The sequence below is a fragment of the Dermacentor andersoni genome, chromosome 2 (genome assembly GCF_023375885.2).
Source record: "Dermacentor andersoni chromosome 2, qqDerAnde1_hic_scaffold, whole genome shotgun sequence".
NCBI lineage: Eukaryota > Metazoa > Arthropoda > Arachnida > Ixodida > Ixodidae > Dermacentor > Dermacentor andersoni.
The window spans coordinates 146,822,575-146,829,020 of record NC_092815.1 but is presented as its reverse complement, the minus strand read 5'-3'; the positions used below and the strand labels follow the sequence as shown (position 1 = coordinate 146,829,020).

Sequence of the window (6,446 nt, the reverse complement as noted above, 5' to 3'; positions counted from 1 at the left end):
TCACGGTGTTTCATAGCATTTTTGTAAGCAACGTAATATTCATGAATAATATAATAAACTTACACTAATGTCATCGCGTAAATAATTTCTTTTAGATAAAAGAAGTAGTTGCACTGACCATACCATCCAGAAAAACACTTCACTCTTTCAGTTGTGCTAGTATTTGCTGAGAAACAGGCAAATATTTTAAACAAGCCCCTCGCCAATGTAACACCGTGTGTTGAAATGGCTTCATGTAGAACCTTTCTTCTAGTCAGCTTTGCGCAGAGGCGGTGTCGTACCCAGTGAAGTGCTGCTGAGGGGCGACTATTGCTAGTTGAAAACTTTTCCCAATACCCCGCCAGGGCGACGTGAAATACCGTCATCCATGGCAATTTTTGGCTGGCCCTACGGGGCTTCTATATGCAATTCGAAAAATAGCTTACTCGAAGTGGATTCATGATGACGCTCTCTAGAGCACGCTACTCTTACCTTCTAACAATAACGTCGCGAGGCCCAACAACGCACACACAAAAAAAAAGCTCCTAGCCTTCCAGTTCGTGAACTAGTGGAAAAGCGAGGCTGTGTTGCGCTGCCGTTGAGCTTCGGCTTCTCGGGCGCGCAGATCGGGGTAGGCCCTGCCGTTTAAGCTTCGCATCTCTGACGTGTAGCTAGGAGTCAGCCTTACGTCGACGAGCCCGTTCACGAGCCAACTTTCGCTGACGCTCGCGATAGCCAGCTTCTTCCTCAGGGGTACGCACTACTCGTGCACTTCCCATAGTTGCAGCTAGCATAGAATGTGCGGAACCATTAATCCAAGGCCCGTGTGTTTGTCGCAAGGCCCACCACTGGAGATGCGGGCGCTCCAATCGTTTTTACGATTGCTTGGGTTGATTTGACGTTTGACATTTTGTGTTTCTTAATGAGATTACCCACACGTTCGGCTGCGACAGAGCGGAGGACGTCAGTGAAGCTATGAAGCTTAGAATGACAGAAAGCTGAGCTAGTTGGTAAGGATTCAGTATGCAAGAAAAGGTGAGGCGTTCGTGTTGTCCACTCCTCTTCCCTTGTGTCCTGTCTGCACGCCTCACCTTTTCTTGCAGTTGATGTCTCGAGTGTGCTCGGTGCCCTAGTTAGCAGCATCCACCCGCCATTGCCACTTCCGATTCTTCTAAATTGCTTCAAAATTCAATATGTCCCTCGCGCAAGACAATGAGTGGCTCATACCACTTAAACAATGGCTCATATCCCCGTAAACGTGGCGTCCCCATTACGACGACAGCCATCAACGAGAGAGAGAGAGAGAAAACTTTATTTGGTCCATTAAGGGTTTAGCGTTCGGTCTTCGTCTTCATCGCTGCAGACGCTTGACCTTCTTAGCAGGGTTGGACCCCTAGTCTAGGGCTCCACTGTACCGCGCTGCTTCGCTTGCGTGCTGCACCATTGCCCTTTGGGCGGCGAGCTCGCAGCTGGTAAACCGGCTCTCCCACTGCTCCGGACTCGGTGTTTTGTGTTGGTGGAATGTGTAGTTACGTTTACACTCCCAGGTTATATGGTAAAGCGTGGGGGTTGCCCCGCACCACGGGCATGCGTTCGTAAATTGTGTAGGATACATCTTGCTTAGTATATGTAAGTTCGAGAAGGTTCCCGTTTGCAGCCTCCGCCAACTAGCTGCTTCTTGCTGTGTTAAGGCTTTGTGTGGCGGGGAGTATCTAATTCTCTTGCCTCTGTGGTAGTTCAGTAACTCTGAATAGCCAATCTCCACGGTGAAGTGCTGTTCCAGGGCGTGTGGCCGCTCGACTCGGTACGTGGTCTCGCGAGCCAAGCTGTCTGCCCTTTCATTTCCTTCTATGCCCGTGTGTGCCGGAATCCAGATTAGTTTTTGGGTTGCGGTGTGTCTGAGGTGTTCTACCTTGCGGAGGATAGCTAAGGCAGCCCTGCAGATTCTACCCTTTGTGTAGTTCCTGCATGTCTCTTTTGAATCCGTTAACATGACCATTGATTTGTCTTTTCGATAGCCCTCAGCCGCTGCCAGCGCAACAGCGACCTCCTCCGCATCCACTATCCTGGCGCTACGTGTAGTTGCGCAGGTGATTAGCTTGCCTGCGTTGTCAACCACTACTGAAGCTGCCTTAATGTAGTTTATGTGTCTATTCCATGGATACAGTGTTGCATCAGTGAAAACCGTGTTTTCTAGTTTGGCTAAATGCCTTTCCGCATAATCTGCCCGCGCCTGCCTTCTGGCCGCGTGGAGATTTGGATTCATGTTTTTCGGAATGGGATTGACCTGCAGGGTCTTACGGATCTCGTCGGGTACATCGGCGGATCGATCGAGATGCCTCCTTGGGTCGCGACCTAACCTTGTCAGGAGCGCTCTTCTCGTAGCCGTGTCTTTGAGTCGGTGAAACTGTGCTCCAAGCTGTGCTTCTGCCAGTTCGGCGAAGGTGTTGCGAATCCCTAGCTGTAGCAGCTTGTCGTTCGGTATCTTTCTTGGTAGGTGGAGTGCCGTCTTGTAGGCGTTCCGTAGGATTGTCTCTGCTTGTTCCGTTTCGCTCTTGATCATGGGGCGGTATGGCAGCGAGTAGATTACCCAACAGCAGCGCCGCGTCGCTGCTGTTGGCGACGTCCCACTGTAACCTAGGCCACCATAGGCCCTTGCGTGCTGGCGCCTCGGCGAACGCTCGGCCCGTCGGCGCGTCCACCGGTTTTCCCGGCAGCGGGATAGACGAAACATCAGACGTTGGCAGTAGTCACTTGGTTTCGCATCTGCCATTTCCTCCTCCGAGAGCGAGTCGCACGTTCGGCTTGCGCGCTTGTCACCTACCTCTGAGCTAGGGGAACTCCGGATCTGCCCGACTCTGCTTCGGGGGATGGAGGCGACCAGTCGAAGATACCATTAAGACAGACTTCAAGCGGCAGCTGGAAAACGGTATCACGTTAAAAGGGGTTTGTGTTTGAGTTTCCGCGTAACATAATTATATTTCCTGGTATATTCAAATTATAATCTGACGCTATCATGACTGTAGGTTGTGCTTAAGTCGTACTGTACGTTTTTTTCTACTTTGTTTACCTTGAGAAATTGAATTAGTTCAGTAATTTCCTTGCGCCACATGGAGCGCCTGCGGGGTTGGGTATGCATGGTTCGAAATTCCTTTGACCAAGCGACGTTCGACGCTGGATGCCATGTTGGGGACGTCCACCTCTCACGCCATGGCACCTACAGCGTTGTGGACTCGCTGGAAGGCCCACGTCTTCGATGTTGTTGTCCCTACGGGGAATGGACCCGAGAGCGTCGTCGACGCGACGGCCTGAATAGTTGGCCTCTCTGAGGTCTACTGCGCTCAGCACATGGCAGGCCTCAACCTCCATGTCACCGTCAAGAGCACGGCTTCCATGAATCGTTGATGCTGGCTGCCTCGTCATCGGTGGCGAGCGTTGTCTTGTCGTTCCCGTCGCCCCGCAGGTCACCAACGTAACCTTCCTCTTTTTGCCGTCCTTCATTCCGAACGAAGTCCTCGTCCAAGCACTATCACCATATGGCAAGGTTCTATATATCAACGCTGGTCTTATGAGCGAACGACCTGGCGTGCTCACGGCACACGCTTCGTTTGAATGGAAATGAGTACCACAGCCCCCGTCCCCATTTATCTGCGATTCTCTGGTCATCGTGTGGCGTTTGACTACCGCGGCTTGCAACGCGTGTGCCTTCGGTGCGGCTCCAGCGACTACTACCGTGCACAGTGCACCGCAGCGTTCTGTGCCCGTTGTTGTATCCATAGAGTTTCCTACAAAAATTACTAGAGGGAACTCTGGCGCTGCAGTCATTGTCCTACCATGGGAATGATGGGAAGTACGTGGATTTGTCTGATCTTCGTGCTTGTGGCTTTGTATATTACGCTATACAAATCTTATCATCGTATATTTCAGCGCAATCTATATTCTTCGAAGTGCAGAAGACGCCGGGAACGCGTACAATTGCTATTAATTGCAACGATTGAGCTTGTCCAGGTGGCCAAATTGAAACGCGCCAAGCGTCTCATGGCACTGGCATGCCCGCGATAAATTCATATTCGCTTCGTGGCTTAATGTTTTCAATATCAGGCTTCTGTGCTAGAGTCCCTGTGTTGGAATCCTCCCGTCGGGCTATTTTAATTATGTTTATTTATTTATTTATTGCGCAATATACTATAGAAAATGACGAGTTTACAAAGTCACAAAGCCGGTTCGAAGCCAAAAGGACGAAGTTTAGGCAAATCCATGTACTTCCCATTATTCCCATGCTAGGACAACCGCTCCCATTGCAGCTCCCGTAGACACTAGCACCAGAGTTCCCTCTAGTAATTCTTGTAGGAAACTCTATGGTTGTATCCATGGCCACGAAAGCGATGGATGTGACTGTCCTTGTCGGCGTTGTGGGGATGGTCGCCCTACGGTCGCGTGCCCTGTGCGGCGTTCATACTCGGACGCTGCTGCTGGAGCCTTTCCCCTCTTACCACCGCCGTCACTGCGGTCGCGACTGCGCGTGACGCCGTAACCAAAGAAATTGAACTGACACTGCGTCAACCAGCGTCGACAAATGAAAGAGAACACGCATGCACCTCGGGAAGTCACAACGCGCATTGTTCGCCGGCCTCCTATACTGAAAAAGAACACCGTGACATGGCGGATCGCAACACGCCATGTTCGCTGACCTTCGAAGCATCGAAGGGCACGCATGCTGTGGCCGAAAGCGCCTCCACTTGGGCTGCTACCATCAGTCCTCCTGACCGCAACAAGGATTTAAACACAGAAAAAACACCTGACCCTGCGATTACTACAGTCGATACACCCACAAAATCTGCTGTGGCTTCATCCGCCTCAATTGCATCGACTACAACGACGCACCCGTTAAATCTCAATGAGCCCCAGGCTGCCAAAGTTGTCGGCGGCGATAAAATCAGTCCCGCCGCCCTACCGCTACTGACATCATCCTCATGAGAAAGCAGCTTCAGCCTCGGAGTTGATAGCAGCATTGGACTCTCGCCAAGCCTGGATGAACTCGACATAGAAATGGCGCCCCATGTGACGTAAAGCGTGCTCATGCGTCAGCCTCTGGCTCGGACCTCTGGCTCGGCCGCTGTAATTCGCCGTGGCGAATTACAGCGGCCCAAAAACCTCGGCCTTCTTCGAGAGCGTCGAAGAACTGATGTGTGTACTGCATAACCCCTAGACTTGTTCCCGGGGCGCCGACTTGAACAACATGACCAGGTCAGGTTGGTGATACTTTTAATTAAATATGGCTGACACCCTAAAAATTATTTTACTTAGCGCACAAGGGCTCCCAAGTCCTGTAAGCAAGCCGAAATTATCAGCGTGGCCCGCGCAAAAAATTGTTGCAAGAAACAGATTTTTTCACCACTGGACATGTTTTTACTTTCAAACGCACTTCTAACCTAGGCTGTTTCTTCTTCTTCGAGGCATCACGCTCTAGTGAAGTTGGTATTATTTTCAACAGAGCTTTCTTGCGAGATCATCATGTCTTTTATTATGGGACAGGGCGGATATTGGCATTTGATAGTATACTGTCTTCATTTAGGTTACGCATTTTGTGCATATAAGGACCCGCGCAGGCCATTAAGTCCAATGATCTTTTCGTGACCTGGACGTGTATTTCCTGGACGGTCGTCCCGTGGAGCTTGTTGGGGATTTTAACTGCGTCTTAGACACGCGAGCAGATGTGCAACGCCTTGGCTAGAATCGCCCTCACTGGAACGCATGGGAGTTGTTTCGCCTTGTCCAGCACTTTTCCTTGCTGGATATAGACTTTTTCACGGTTCTGTATTTGCCTGGACGTGGCGACGCGGCGCGTCGTCAAGCAGGTTAGACCGTGCCTATGTGCTAAGCAATTTAGCTCGGTATGTCACCCGATCTGATGTGATAAGTTTACCTTCATCTCCTGTTTATATTTCCGATCACAGACCAGTTATACTTAAAGTTCGCTTCCCGGCTTCCTCATCAGTAAAAGCTTGGAGTCTAGACATCCGCGTTCTACACGACGCGCGCTCGCGCTCTTGTTTGTCAAGTCCTGCGTGCCGCTGTTTCTGGATCTGACTCGGAGTCAAGGGACGCGCTCAAGGTGCAGTGGCGTTTGCATTGTTCAGTTGAAGGACATGCACTCAGACGACGTTTGTCAAAAGAACTGGCGGATACTGCCACGAAGCTCCGTATTGCCCTGCGGGTCAGCCTACCGACTCCGTTGATTCGGTCTGCTGCTTCGCGATTAAGATGTAATCCGTGTACACACCCTGAAGTCCTGCGCTTTGCAAGAAACTCGCTTTTTAGACAGCCGGATGCATTCGATTCTGCAGCTCCAAGAGCACTTCCTGTTACGTCGCCTCCCACGCGTGATTATTCGCTCTTTGTAACGCATTTTGAAAACATTTCGCGTATGACTACGCAAACAGATCATGGCTCTCGAGGATCTCGTA

At 50.8% G+C, this 6,446-nt stretch overlaps 1 non-coding gene across 1 annotated transcript; it reads left to right on the top strand.

Annotated features, from left to right (window-relative positions):
• Positions 1 to 255: 255 nt before the first annotated feature.
• Positions 256 to 396, top strand: LOC126541025 (U4 spliceosomal RNA). The gene has a single exon (XR_007601608.1). It is a non-coding gene; the product is annotated as a U4 spliceosomal RNA (small nuclear RNA).
• The last annotated feature ends 6,050 nt before the right edge of the window (positions 397 to 6,446 follow it).